This window comes from Acinonyx jubatus, chromosome E1 (genome assembly GCF_027475565.1).
Source record: "Acinonyx jubatus isolate Ajub_Pintada_27869175 chromosome E1, VMU_Ajub_asm_v1.0, whole genome shotgun sequence".
NCBI classification, from domain to species: Eukaryota; Metazoa; Chordata; class Mammalia; order Carnivora; family Felidae; genus Acinonyx; species Acinonyx jubatus.
The window spans coordinates 9,885,114-9,900,511 of NC_069397.1; the positions used below are offsets into that span (position 1 = coordinate 9,885,114).

Consider the following 15,398-nt stretch of genomic DNA (forward strand, 5'->3'; position numbering starts at 1 on the left):
ATTTTGAACTATGCAAGGAAAAGTGATCAGCCCGATATGGATGACAGTCACCCTTGGAAAAATCTTTGTGAACGGGGAGTATGAAGTTCTATGATTGTTTCAATCTGGGTCACGGCCAGTCCCCGCACCCAAAGCGAAGTGTACTTCCAGAAAAAGGAAGATAGGAGACTTGAACAGGAAAAAAAAAAAAAAATCAGAGTTGTTTTAATGTCCATTCGTCCTATAAGACACAGGAGTAGGGCTCTTGCCTTTAGCGGGCAGGGTCCAATCAAGAAGACGGCATTCAAAAGAGGCAGTTCAATAAGAGGAAATTTAATACAGGGAGTAGTTACAAGGTTTGGGGAAGGGCTAAACAGCCAAATGGGAGGGTGGGATGGTGAGCCAAGCCAGAGATCGGCAAGAGTGGGACGTGCCCAGCACCCTTAAGGCTAGAGGGAAAAGGAAGAAGGTGGTATCACCAGAGGCCAGCGTCACTCGGCCGGAGCTGGGACCAGGCAGAAGATGGGGAAGAAATCCCCTGGCTTCTCCCTTCCCCTCACCTTCCAATCTTCCACCAGTGTCTTTCACTAGCCACCCTTAGCCAGTGGCATCTGGGCAAAGGAGCCCGCAAAATGAAGTTGGCAGGATCGGCTGCCTCCAGTAGAGAGAACAGGAGAAGGGTAGGGCATGACTCTGAGGGTGAAGAGATGAATAACGGGGCAAGGTATTACCCGTCTCTGTATCGAACACAGGACCTAAGTGCCTAGCACAGGACCCGGTTCCTACAGAAGGAAATCAACTCAGTACTAACAGAAACGGAGAATGGCCACTGAGACACGAGAGTAGAGATACGGATAGAGCGTTACTGCATTAGAGAGAAGAGGGGAACTTCCTCCACACAGGGTGCCCGAGAGAGGGCTCACAAGAAAACGTGATGAATGAAAAAGGATACAGAAAACGGGCAAGGGTTTGCCTGAGGAATAGAAGGGGCGACAGTCAGCCAGGCCGGGAAGACCGCACACGCTGAAGGCAGGGCAAACGAAAGCACTGCAACAACGACCAGATGCAAAGTCCAGTCCCATGAAGCGCTCTTTCCATACCTCTCCGTGCGATTACGTAGCTTTCCCCTTTCATTATTTACACAATGGGTTACACTAACATATGTCCTTACATCGAACCATTCTTGAATTCCTAGAGTGACAACTATTTGGCCAAAATGGGTTACTTGTTTGATTCTGCTGCGTTCATTTTGCCGTTTCACTCGGGCTACGTGCATAGATACCACAGGTAAGCTTTGGTCCGTGGTTGGCTTTTGCCGGGCTCCCACTGTTCTCTAGCAGGGCTACCTTAATTTTGTGAAATTATTTGGAGAGCTTTCTATCTTTTCCTACTTTCTGGCATATTTTGATAGCTGTGGAGTCGCCACCATCGACCTTGGGTTATTTAGGCATTGGTGATTCTGCCTGTGGGTTTGGGACCCAATCTCTCCCTTGTCACTCCTGCCACCCACTTTTTGGCCGCTTGCCACCCAAGCTACCGCTGTCCCGACTCCCCCCTTCCCTGCACCACGAAACCCTGATCTTTACCCCCCAGCTATAGTGAGTGAAACCCTCAAGGCCCTTGCCCCATCCCACCTAACGCCTCTTCCCCCTTTATTTTAGGTGTCTCCTTCTTACAGAAAGTCTCGTCTGATATGTTTCATCCTAAACCCCAGTGCCCGATTCTGTGCTCACCTGGTCTTGGCCTGTTATCTTCTCTTTTTTTTAATATGTTTATTTTTTCATTCAAGAGAGAAAGAGAGAGAGAGAGCATGAGCAGGAGAGGGGCTGAGGAAGAGGGAAAGGGTGGAGGGGGCAGGGGGCAGAGAGAAAGAGAGAACCCCAAGCAGACTCCATGCTCAGCACGGAGCCCAACGCAGGGCTCAATCCCACAATCCTGGGATCATGACCCGAGCCGAAATCAAGTGCCAGATACTCAACGGACTGAGCCACCCAGGCGCCCCACTGGCCTGTTCTCTTCTTGGGTAATCGTCTGCTCATTTGTCTCCATACTTAAAGACTGATTTGTACCTTGTTCTTCATTATAATCTTAGCACTGGCACACAGTAGGTACTCACTGTGCAGCAATTAGGTGAATGCTATAAACTCGCACCTCAGAAACAAGAGAAGAGAGGAATAACTGAGTTGGCAAACTACAGCTTGTGGCCAAATGAATGGAGCCCATCCCCTGTTGGCAATGTCTTTGCGCTATAAGGGCAGAGTTGAGTCGTTATGAGAGAGACTGTATGACCCTGGAAATCCTAAAATATTCACTATCTGGCTCTTCCCAGAAAGTTTGCAGATGCTTGGTTTAGAGCTCCCGCTTCCACAAAGGCCTCTTTGTGCATCCAAATAAATGACAGTGCAGAAAGAGTTGGCAAGAATGAGTTATTGCTGCTGGAGGACGGTGGCGACATTAAGTCTGATGCCCATTCGATGTCATGAGCTGCTGTGCTCGCAACTCTGAGTCCACTTGACCCCACAACCACGTTCATCTAACATCTTCGTGAATATCAACGCCAGATTATTTATTTACAAGGTGTGGCTTCACATACAACAGGGCTGGTCATAAACCCAAACGACTCCAGGGACCAGGAGGTCAAGAGAACGAGTGAGAACACCCGGGTTGGGGAGAGCTTGTGGCATGAAGGAGGAACCACCATTCGGCTGCTTTAGCCGACGAGGAAATAGGATTTATTCAACAGAGGCTAGGGATATGGATTTTTATGTGAAATGTCTTCTTTTTTTTTAAGTTTGTTTATTTTTGAGAGAGAGAGAGAGAGAGAGAGAGAGAGAGAGAAGGAGAGGGAGAGTGAGCAGGGGAGGGGCAGAGAGAGAGGAGGATGGAGGATCTAAAACAGCAAAGAGCCCAATGCGGGGCTTGAACTCACAAACCTAGAGATCAGGACCTGAGCCGAAGTCAGACGCTTAACCAACTGAGGCACCAGGCACCCCAGAAATGTCTTAATTATTAAAGTTCTGTCAGTCAACATATCAAGAGGCAAAGCTAAAATCCTGTGCACTGCTGGGGAAGGGTGGATGGTGCAGACATGTTGAAGACTGACCTGGCCGTACTTGGTTCTATGAAGCACAGGTGCACGCTGTGACCAGGAAATTCTGCTCCTGAGTCTAAATCCCAAAGAGATTCTCACACAGACCATCTGGGGGGTGGGGGTAGGGTGGGGGGACATGAACCAACAAATGCAGAAACAAGTAAACAAAACAAGGGAGGGGCTTGCATAGATCAATGATGATAAAGTGCCAAGAAGGTAAATATGATTAATTATTCCCCACGCCTGAGGTCTGAAAACACGGAGAGAAGGAAGAAACAGGTCTACAACCAGATATGTTACGTGGGGTTACGTAGACAAAAAAATGGCTTGGGAATCTAAGCCCCCATGCAGGTTCAATGACCTCAAAACACCTTTCGAACCAAAAACCTTTGAGTATACTCCAAAACTTGAACCAAAACATAAACGAAAAAACTTTGAGTATGCTGCTTGGGGAGACAGAACTCAGACAATCCAGGCAGTTAATGCCAGCTTGGTGTTTTACATCACTGTCCTCCTCACAGAACAAAAATCAGCCACGTGCTAAGCAGGGGACAGAATAAAGAGGACACGGCTTCCTACTCCCCTGTAGCCATTCCTTCAGCAAGCATTAATAGGCACCAACTGTGAGCATTTCACCCTACTAGGGAGGCACAACTAACATAACTAAGTAGGCATTGCTGTTCGGTCCTCAGGGAATTCTCGATCTTGTGGGAGATTAAACTCAGACCCAAAGGGTGAAGCAATGAAACCGTCTAATACAACCACAAAGGAGAAGTAAGTGAGAAAATGCTCCATGAGCAGAGCCGTGGCCGGAGTTTGGGGACCAGAGCCTGACGCGGACTGGGGTGATCAGAATGGTCTGTGGAGAAGGTGTCTATTAAGAGCTGCAGATTGCTACATTCGATGACAAGCCACCTGTCATCTTTTTTTTTTTTAAGTTTTATTTATTTTTGAGAGAGACAGAGACAGAGCACAAGCGGAAGAGGAACAGAATCGGAAGCAGGCTCCAGGCTCTGAGCTGTCGGCACAGAGCCCGACGCAGGGCTCGAACTCATGAACCGTGAGATCATGACCTGAGCCGAAGTCGGACACTTAACCGCCTGAGCCACCCAGGCACCTCGATAAGCCACCTGTCATCGTGAAGTGACCAACAGGAGCAAAATAGTTGAGTGGCTTGCCCACGCTCTGCCACTGACATCCCTGCTCACAGCTGCTTGGCGTGCCATACATTGGTTTCTTCCAAAGTCAGCAAACAGGTCTTTACCCATTGTTTGTACCTTAATATTCAAAAATGTTGCTCCCTCCTCAGACAGGGCAAAAACCACTTGATAATCTGGCGGGGAGAAGCCATCTCTAGGTATGGTACCCATCTTTTTCTGTGGAAACTGAGAGGGAAATTTTGCCAAAAAGAATGAACACAGCAGGCTTGAGACTGCAATTCTTGTTGTTGTTTTTTTATTTTTTTTTTATTTTTTAATGTTTATTTTCGCGAGAGAGAGAGAGAGACAGAGCGCAAGTGGGTTAGGGACAGAGAGAGAGGGAGACACAGAATCCAAAACAGGCTCCAGGCTCTGGGCTGACAGCACAGGGCTTGAACTCATGGGCCATAAGATCATGACCTGAGCTGAAGTCAGACACTTAACTGACTGAGCCACCCAGGCACCCCAAGATTGCAATTCTTTTTTTATATATTTTTTAATGTTTATCTATTTTGGACAGAGAGAGAGAAAGAGAGAGCCAGGGAGGGGCAGAGGGAGAAGGAGACACAGAATCTGAAGCAGGCTCCAGGCTCTGAGCTGTCAGCACAGAGCCCGATGTGGGGCTGGAACCCACGAACCGTGAGATCATGACCTGAGCCGAAGTCGGACGCTCAACCGACTGAGCCACCCAGGCAACCTAGAGATTCCAATTCTAAAAAGGCCCTGCTTGTGAGGTTAGCCTTTGGCTGACATGGGGAACTTAGATTTGGGAAGTTCCCAAATTAGATTTAGGATCTAATTTAGATTTAGATCTAATTTGTTAGATTAGGAACAAATGTTCCTAACATTTGTAGAACTGGTAAGAGAGGCTCTCTGGGCCTAAACTGTTTGCACAAACACTGTGGTTGATCCTGAACACCTGCCTTCCTGCCGGGAGTCTGAAGTTTTGGAATATGCTAGGCAGAGGGCCCCTACATGATCAGCCCCCTGTAAAACGCATGAGTCTCTCTGAGTCTCTAGTGAGCTGCCCCGGTGGACGACACTGGGGGACACATGCTGTCACGGCTCATCGCAGAGAATTAAACACGTCCTGTGACTCTACTGGAAGAGGACTCTTGGGAGCCAGTGTCCTTGGACTTGGTGCTGTGTGCCTCTTCCCTTTGATGATTTTGCTTTCTAGCCTCTCACAAAACAAATCACAGCCATGAATAAGCCAGTGTGCTGAGTCCTGCGAGACCTCCTAAGGAATCACTAAATCTCAGGGTGGTCTTGTGGACCCCAGGCCTACAAATACAATCTAAATAAAAGATAATATTGGAGATTGGACTGACGTAATGGACTAAACACACACTTCTGCCTTCCGGGTGGCCTAAAAATCCATGGGATGGCAAAAAGTATTATTTTTAAAATATTAAATTGATAAGACACCTAGACACACACACAAAAAGAAACAGTGCCACTGGCTAACTAGAACGTCTAAGAACTTTCTGAAAGGGAGAGGGTACTCAAAACGAGATTGCCTGAGCAAAGCACAGCCCCACACCTGCCCGGGAGGAAGCCGTCATGCAGTGGGAAATGATAAGGGGCTTCAGGCTCTGAATCGGCAGAGAGAAGATGGGGCAGGGATGGAATATGACAACCCGATGAACTGGGGAACTACAGTCAGATAAGCCAGGACGACGAGACCCTTCCCCACACTCACTGAGCAGCCTACAACAAATGTTCCCTCACCTGGACTGTGCACCCCACTCGGCAGCACCGTGCAACTCCTTGGCAATCTCCGGAGATGGCCTATGGCAAACAGGACAGGCGGGGAAATGGGAATTCTCAAACGTAAAGACGGGCACCAAAAGGAGAGTCACTGAGTTTTTGTAACGTCACAAAATGGGGACAGCAAGTCAACAGAACATATACCCAAGGAAAGAGAGTTAGTCCAGCACATAGAATATTAAGACATCCTTAGGAAGATTGGAGGGGACAGTCTGTCTGTGAAAAGGAAGCAGCTGAGAGGTGAAGATCTCTACACCGTGAAATAAAAAAGCAGGGTGAGGGGCAGGACATGGAATAACGCTATTATTTGTGCAAAAAAAAAAAAAAAAAAAGGAGGGATTAAGAATCGTTTCATATAACATTGTATTTGCACAAGGAGACCTTGGAGGACATATACAAAACTAATAACGGGGCTACCTGCTTGTGGGGTGAGGGAGAACTAGGCAGATGGGGGAAAGGGGTGGTGGGAGACCTTTCATGCATATCTTTTTAATACAGTATGATTTTTTTATTTTTTTAGATGTTTTATTTATTTTTGAGAGAGAGAGACAGAGACAGAGACAGAGTGTGAGCGGGGAAGGGGCAGAGAGAGGGAGACAGAGAAGTCGAAGCAGGCTCCAGGCTCTGAGAAGTCAGCACAGAGTCCGACACAAGGCTCGAACCCATGAACTGTGAGACCGGGACTTGAGCTGAAGTTGGACGCTTAACCGACTGAGCCACCCAGGCACCCCACATACAGTATGATTTTTGAACACTGAATAGCTTTTCTATTCTAAAAACTAAATTTTACAAAGTAGAGACCTTGAAAGTTAAATAAATGATAATCAACATGGAAAACACTCAACAGATGGACTGGTGAGTTGACTGGACAAAGCCAAACACTAGATTTGTGAGTGGGAAAATCCAAGCCAAGGAATCTCCCAAAATGCAGCCCATAAAGATAAGGAGGCACATCACTTGAGAACAAAGTGGAAGATGAAAGAAAAAGGTGAAAAGATGAAAGTGAAACATGAAAGATGAATTGAGAAATTCTGATACCCATTTAATAGGAATTCCAGAAAAAGGAAATAAAAGACAATGGAGGCAAGGAAATACCCAAAGAGAAACTTCCCCCGTGCCACAGAAATGCGTGAATCTATGGAAAGCAAGGGGCCACTAAGCACTGAGCAGAAAGAACAAAAGAGAACTATCCCCCTGGACAAATAGTAAAATGTTCCAACACCAAGAAAAAAGAAAAAATGGTTAAGCTTCAGAGAAAATAAACAGGTTAACTACAGAGAAATGGAAATCACACTGTAGAAGCTTCTCATCCACGACGCTAGATACCAGCAGATAATGAAGAATTATCTCCAAAATGCAGAGGTTTTAACCTGGAATGCTATCCTCAGCCAAGAGTACTCAGGCAGAAAAGCAAAATAAAAAATACTTTAAACGTGCAAAGGCTCAGAAAGTTTACCACCCACAAAATCTCAGGTGAAAAAACAAAGTTACTTGAGGATTCACTTAAGGAATAATGAATCCACAAAGTAGAAAAACAAGAGATGAAAGAACCAATGAAGAGCAAATAATTGGCAAAACTTATAAATGATGAGTAAATAGTCAGTAAAACATGGCTGTTTATGCATAATGTAAAACAAAAAACAAAAACAAATTCCATATGATCTTAATACAAGGCAGAATTGAAATCAGGTTAAGGTTCACTCTTGCTTTACTCACGAAGGGTTCATATATACAGATTAGCTTTAAACACCAAGGGAAAAAAAATTTTTAGATATGTGTGAAAATTTAAGGGTAGCAAAAGAGCTCGATTTCATTTATCATAAAGGAAATACGAATTAAAACCTCAATGTGATACCCACCAGGATGACTAAAATCTAAAAGACGGAAATTACCAAGAGATGGCAGCTACCATGTATGTTTCTCAGGTACATAACTTAGAAACTGTCAATATTTACTTAAACCCTAGGCATGTGCTATGACCAAACAAGTCTCCTGCTGGATATACACACTCAACAGACATGCATACATTCATTCAACAAATGACAGGTACTAGAATGTTCACAGCAGCACTATTCACCGTATCCCCAAACTGCAAACAACCCAATTGTCAATCATGTAAAATGGGTTTCTACATCGTGGATACACACATGATGGGAATACGTACAGCAAGGAGAACGGACAAACCACAACTACACTCAGAACTACAGACAAATCCCACAACTGTAAGGTTGATGGCAAGAAGCTGGATATAAAAGGGCACATACTATATGATTCTATGGATGTAAAGTATGAGAATAGCTAAAACGAATCTACTGTGTTAGAAATCAAGACAGGGGCGCCTGGGTGGCGCAGTCGGTTAAGCGTCCGACTTCAGCCAGGTCACGATCTCGCGGCCCGTGAGTTCAAGCCCCGCGTCGGGCTCTGGGCGGACGGCTCAGAGCCTGGAGCCTGTTTCCGATTCTGTGTCTCCCTCTCTCTCTGCCCCTCCCCTGTTCATGCTCTGTCTCTCTCTGTCCCAAAAATAAATAAACGTTGAAGAAATCAAGACAGTGGGGGCACCTGGGTGGCTCAGTCAGCTGGGTGTCCAACTTCGGCTCAGGTCATGATCTCACTGCTCGTGAGTTCGAGCCCCACATCGGGCTCTGTGCTGACAGCTCGGAGGCTATAGCCTGCTACAGATTCTGTCTCCATCTCTCTGCCCTTCCCCTGCTCGCTCGCTCACTCGCTCTCTCTCTCTCTGTCCCTCAAATATAAAAAATAAAAAACATAAAAAAATAAAAAGAAATCAAGATAGTGGTTATCCTTGGGGGTGGGACACATGAGGGCAGATTCCGGAGTGTTGGAAAGGTTGTTTCTTGTTCTGAGTGTTGGTTATATGTGTGTTCAGCCCGTCCAAATTCATGGAGCTATACACTTAATATGTGTGTACCTTTAAACATTTATGTTATACCTCCATAAAGGGTGCCTGGGTGGCTCAGTCAGTTGGGCTTCTGACTCTTGATTTTGGCTCAGGTCATGGTCTCACAGTTTGTGAGATCGAGCCCCGTGTCGGGCTCTGCTCAGACATCGCAGAGCCTGCTTGGGATTCTCTTTCACCCTCTCTGTTTGCCCCTCCCCTGCACATGCACGAATGTGCTTTCTCTCTCAAAATAAGTAAATAAACTTTATTTAAAAAAATTAAAAAGTATCTAAAAACATAACTTCAAAAATACATGTAAATAGATAAGCACTATTTACAGGTGGTCTGTAAGTATACATATTGCAAAAACTAATAGAAATAGAACAAAAGAAACCCACTGGGAATCATAGTGGAAAACTTTAACACAACTCTCAGAATCAACAGATCAAACAGAGAAAAAGTAAGCTAAGGAGACAGAGAACATAATTTGTAATTAATAAATTGGAAATAAATCTACAATTTCATGCAGAAAAATGTCACAAAAACTGACAGCTCATTAGATTACAAACTAATTTCTGTTTTCTCATCTCCATCCTTCTTTCAGCAATACGGCAGACTAGAGATCCCAAAGCCTTCCAGCCACAAAACATCTTTAAAAACTGCTAGGGGGAAAAAAAAAACTACAACAACTTTAAAATCAACGGACTAGAGAAACCTAGTGAAGCCAAAATTCAAGAGTGCAGGCAAAATAAAGGCATTTTCAGATATTATAAAAACAGAATGCATCATCATTGAAGGAACTTCTAAAGAATGTACTTCAGGGAGAAGGAAAATGATTCAAAGTGACATAAGAAGGAATGGAGAGTGAATGGGGCACCTGGGTGGCTCAGTCCGTTAAGCGTCTGATTTCAGCTCAGGTCATGATCCCACACTCCGTGAGTTCGAGCCCTGCGTCAGGCACTGTGCCTGGAGCCTGCTGCAGATCCTGTGTCTCCCTCTCTCTCTGCCCCTCCCCTGCTCATGCTCTGTCTCTCTCTGTCTCAAAAATAAATAATAAAAAAAAAAAAGACGGAATGGAGAGTGAAGAAGATAGATAAACAGGTACAGAAGTCTAATAAATATTGACCCAGAAAATCGGTATAATAGTAGCATCAGCAATAATGTCCCATTTATTTATTTTCTTTTTTTTTTTTTTTTTGCATTTATTTATGAGAGACAGAGAGAGACAGAGCGCGAGCAGGGGAAGGGCAGAGAGAGAGAGGGAGACACAGAATCAGAGGCAGGCTCCAGGCTCCGAGCTGTCAGCACAGAGCCCAACGCGGGGCTCAAACCCACGAACCGTGACATCATGACCTGAGCCGAAGTCGGACGCTTAACGGACTGAGCCACCCAGTCGCCCCAATAATGTCCAATTTAAAGGACTGAAGTAGTTACAGAGCTTACACCAAATGGGAGGTTAACTGGAGTGAAAATATTAGAAGTCCTTGCCTTGTTCAGAAGGAGGACTGATAGATTACATAAACGATCTAAGCCTTCAAATTCAAAAGGCTAGAACTTGCAAAAATAAATTCAAATGAAGTATTAAGAATGTACGTTACTGACGTAGAAAAAGAAAAGTAACGGGATTAATCAATAAATCCAGAACTGGCGCTTTGGAAAGATAATGAAATAAGCAAGGAGGAAGCAAGCCTGACCGATACAAAAAAAGAGAAAAGGCACACACACAAGAGTGTGAACAAGACGAACACACCATAAATGTGGAAGAACTATTTTCCTGCAACAGAAGACTATCTACAACATTATGCGAACACACATTAAATTCCAATAATGTTAATGATTTTCTGGGCAGATATAAAGCACTAGATTGACTTTGGAGAAATAGAAAACCTGAGGAAAATCAATGGTCGTGGAAAAAATAGAAAAGATAGTTAAGTACGGATATCAACTTGTTAAAAAAATATGATCACCAGCAGCCCAGGCAGCCTGCAGTCAGATTCTGCCAAACTTTAAGGAACAGATAATTCTTCTGCTCCACAGCAAAGAAAACGATGGAAAACTTCCCAACTGATTCAGTGAGGACATAATCAGCATAATTATAAACTCAGACCAAAAAAGGGGGGCAGGAGGGAAAAGTTACCGATCTCGCTTATAAATATAAATGCTAAAACTCTAATTAAATGTTAGCTTATTGAATCTATCAAACAACCCAAAAGTGCATTTTAATTTATGCCAGGATTTTAGTGACCGAAAATCTAGCAGTATAATCACCGATGTTATCAATTTTAAGAAGAAAACTACACAGTCATATCAATACATGTGATACACAAGCACCTGACTCCTAACTTTTGAAACTCTTAGTAATTAGGCATAAATGAAAACTTACTTAATATGGTCAGAATATATTTAGTGAAGATCGCCTTGGATCACTGCCCTAAAACCGAGCCCGAAACAAACTGTCCTAGCTAACCTTAATAGCCAGGACTGTGGAGACAGTGGTCAATGGAAAATAAGAGATAAGTACAAACATTGGTAAGAGACGTCTGCTCCCTTTGAACAGATGAAGAGAGAGTATTTGCCTACAAGAACCAAACAAGTCAACTGAAAAACTATTAAAACGGATAGAGTTTCGTATGAAGGCTCAGCTTCAGATCTAGCCTAAGCTACCAAATTAAACGTGCTTGCTCTCTCAAAGGTACTACGCAAAGCTGTTTTCTGTGGAGTAAGACCTTAAGGTTGACAAACTTGCTCTGTCTCTCCTCCCCCGTCTTAAACGTTGCAAAAGCTTCGTGTTTGCAACCGGATAACCAAAATCTTCTCAAACCAAAATTTGTCCTGAAGAGTTGAGTTGTACCTCCCCTCAAAAACACGTTATCTCCTGCCTCCAGCTACCGCAGTTACTAATGGATAAGCATGTCAACCAGTCCAACATAATTCTTCCGATAGAGGGCAAGGAAGAGCACCTTCGCAGTAATTTTTTTTTCCCCAAGCCTTATACTGCTTATTATATAAACTTACGTGCTGAAAACTGCAGCTCGCTCAAAATAAAAATGAGATATGCAGCGTCAAACTTCCTTTAAAAAAAGGGGGGGGGCCCTAAAACTCATTTCATTTCAAACACATTTGGGAAGGAGGTCGTTGCTGTTGCACTCCTGGCAGGCTTCGCATCACCGGGCCACCCCTAAGCATCCAAACGGTCCCCCAGGGCTCACAGGTGCACTGCGCTGTGGCACCGCCGGCTGACCCGGGAGAAGCACGGCCAGTGCCTTCCCCGGTCACCCCAGGCCAACAGGGGGATCGGAGCTCTGTGGACGCGGAGGATGGCCAAGGGTTACCCGGTCCCCGACATACACGCATCCCCCGGACAGCACCAGGAGAAAGGTGCGGGAGGCTCCGGGGGCCGGGAGAGCCCCGGCCGGGCGTGCCCACGCACCTGTCCCACCGCGGCGAGGGTTGGGGGCGCCTCTCAGGGCCGCAGTCCTCTGGGGTCACCTGGCCCTCTGTCCTGGGCTCCTACGCCAACCCCTGGGGCCCGGAAGGGAGGGGGGCGGCCCCTGCCGCTGCCACCTGCGGCACCGGTCCCGCAGTTCCCGGGTTTGGTGGGCAGGACAGGGTAGGAGGTCCGTCCCGGGCTGGGGGCGGGACCCGCCGGGCGGTGGGGGACCGGGGCCACCGCAGCGACAACGGCAACAGCGCGTCGTCCGTCTCGGACGGACAGTCCTGCGCCCCGCTGCCTGGACCCTCGGACCCAGGGTTCGCCCGCCCGACCCGGGAAGACGACGCAGCTGAGGCGCAAAAGAGCCGGCGACCAGCGCGGCGCCTACTCACCGGCTCCGCTCGCTCCCGCCGCGCCGCCGCAGCCCGCAGCCGCCGCGGCTCCCCGAGCTCACGGATGCTCCGCGAAAGGTCCCTGGGATCCTACCCGCGCCTCCCTCAGGCGCCTCCAGGGGGCGGGCGAGAGCCGGCGCGAGGCATCCTGGGAGATGTAGTCCTGCGGCCTCTGCACATTCACCCTCGCAGCTCTCCATCCACGAACTGGTGGTGGTCCTTCCTTCCCCCGTGCTTCCTCTCTGTCTCCCTCAGGGGCTCACCTCCGCTTCTAGCTAACAAGTGTGGGAACGCTCCAGTCGAGCCCTGGGCCTCCTCTCCTCGCTCTAGATCAGTGGTTCTCAAAATGTGGTGGTACCTGCAGCAGCAGCTTCAGCATCGTCTGGGAACTTGGTAAAAATGACAATTCTCCATCACAGGGAGGCTATTCAGTTTTTCCTGTATTAAAATCTGGGGGTGGGGCCCAGAAATCTGCATTTTGAAAACCCTTCGAGTGATCATAATTGCTCTCCACAGCCTTGCCAAGGTACTTGCCCCTCTATCGCCCCCTTGCCAAGGTACTTAACATTACACTTGTGGCATTAGTTACCCACACACATCCACCCGTATATCCTTTCGTACACTGGGGGAGACCCAGACAGTTTATGTCCCAACCCAGACCTCTCCTCTGACCCCAGACCTCTCCTCTGACCCCAGCCCTCATTGTTTCAATGTCCACCCAACATCTCCTCCAGGATGCCTCTGAGACACCTGAAATCCACCGGATCACGACAAAATTCATGATCTTTACTTCCCTCCATCTAGTTCTCCTCCATTGTGCCTATGGCCACAGGCTAAAAACTGCCCACTGCAGTTATAGACATGGAAGCCACTTGAAACCGTAGTGAAAGCTACAGGGGTGGAATGCCAAGAACCCTGAGTCATAGTTGAAGGAGAGAGGAGGGAGGAATAGAGGAGGCAGGATGAATAACCAACTTCTGCAAGATGTGGTGGGGAAGGGAAGAAGAGGTACTGATGGCTGGGGATGGAAGCGTGGCTGAGGAACGATTTTTTTAAAGACGTTTAAATATTTATGAAAAGAATCCAGTTGAGAAAGAGCTTCTGACCATACAGGAGAGGAAAGGGTTTTTCATACTGTATGATTCCTGAAAAGATTGTATATATGTGAGGGTGGAGGTGGAGTCCCAGGCACAAGCAGAAGGATGAGCCTCGACTAGTGGTTCTCAACCAGGGGGGATTTACCTCCCACCCCGACCCAGGAAAATGTGCTAATGTCTGGAGACATTTTTGATTGTGACTAGGGGTGCTATTGGCATCTAATGGGTAGAGGCCAGGGATGCTGCTAAATATTCTGCAATGCACAGCTACACACACACACACACACACACACACACACACCAAAGAATGTTCCAGCCTAAAATGTCAATGATGCTGAAATTGAGAAGTCCTGGCTTGGACAGCAGCCTGTTCTGTTGTATGAGGCAGGAAGAAAGAAAGAAGAAAAAGCCAGAGTTTTCTCTAGAAAGGAAGAGAGGGAGTTGTCTATGAGGATAGATAGGTGTGGGGTGTGTGTGTGTGTGTGTGTGTGTATCAAATGCTGAATCATAGGAGCTAAGCTGCATAAGAAGAGAAGTAGGAGAGGGAGAGAGCTGAATGGTGGAGAAGTGGGTTCAACAGACTGGGAATCTTGATGGGGGTCCGAGATTTATTTATCTTATTGGAGTAATCGAAGAAGCAACCTGGAAAGGAATTTCTGGTAAGAGAATAGAGATGGTTGCTGATGACCAGGTCAGGATGTGAGGACAGATGGCTAATGTGGAGTGGAGGCAGGCCACCGAGTACCCTTATGTAGTTTGTGCAGTGAGCAGCACAGCCCTGCTGCAGTAGTGGGGTGAATAGAGGAGCTGAGGTCATACACATGGATGTGGAAACAGCCATACACATAGGCAGATCACTTTTTACATTACTATGAGTGACATCTTTGGTGAATAAGAGAGTAGAAAGATGGGGTACCTGGGTGGCTCAGTCGGTTAGGCATCCAGCTTCAGCTCAGGTCATGACCTCATAGTTCATGAGTTCGAGTCCTGCATCAGGCTCTGTGCTGACAGCTCAGAGCCTAGAGCCTGCTTCAGATTCTCTGTCTCCTTCTCTCTCTGCCCCTCCCCCACTCACATTCTGTCTCTCTCTCTCTCTCTCTCAAAAATAAACGTTAAAAAATAAATACATAAAATAATCTTTATAAACAAGTAAACAAATAAATAAATAAATTTTAAGAGAGGGTGGTAGAGTTCTAAAACTTCCAGGGGTTAGGGGCGCCTGGGTGGCTCAGTCGGTTAAGTGGCCGACTTCGACTCAGGTCATGATCTCGCGGTCTGTGAGTTCGAGCCCCGCGTCGGGCTCTGTGCTGACAGCTTGGAGCCTGTTTCAGATTCTGTGTCTCCCTCTCTCTGACCCACCCCCGTTCATGCTCTGTCTCTCTCTGTCTCAAAAATAAATAAAAACGTTAAAAAAATAAAATAAATAAATAAATAAAACTTCCAGGGGTTAGAGTCTTTTGTTTCTGACCGGGTCATTAAAGTTTAGTTTTGTTTCATTGTGATCAGAGATCAGAGATCAATGTTGTCTTACTACTTTG

At 46.4% G+C, this 15,398-nt stretch overlaps 1 protein-coding gene across 1 annotated transcript in view; it reads right to left on the minus strand.

Moving 5' to 3' along the window:
• SPECC1 (sperm antigen with calponin homology and coiled-coil domains 1) overlaps nt 1–12,884 on the minus strand; it is a 336,294-nt gene extending 323,410 nt beyond the window's left edge. Inside the window, exon 1 of the mRNA XM_027047514.2 lies at nt 12,764–12,884. The gene's annotated coding sequence lies outside the window, so the exon portion shown is untranslated. The remainder of the gene's footprint in view (nt 1–12,763) is intronic.
• Nucleotides 12,885–15,398: the final 2,514 nt, after the last annotated feature.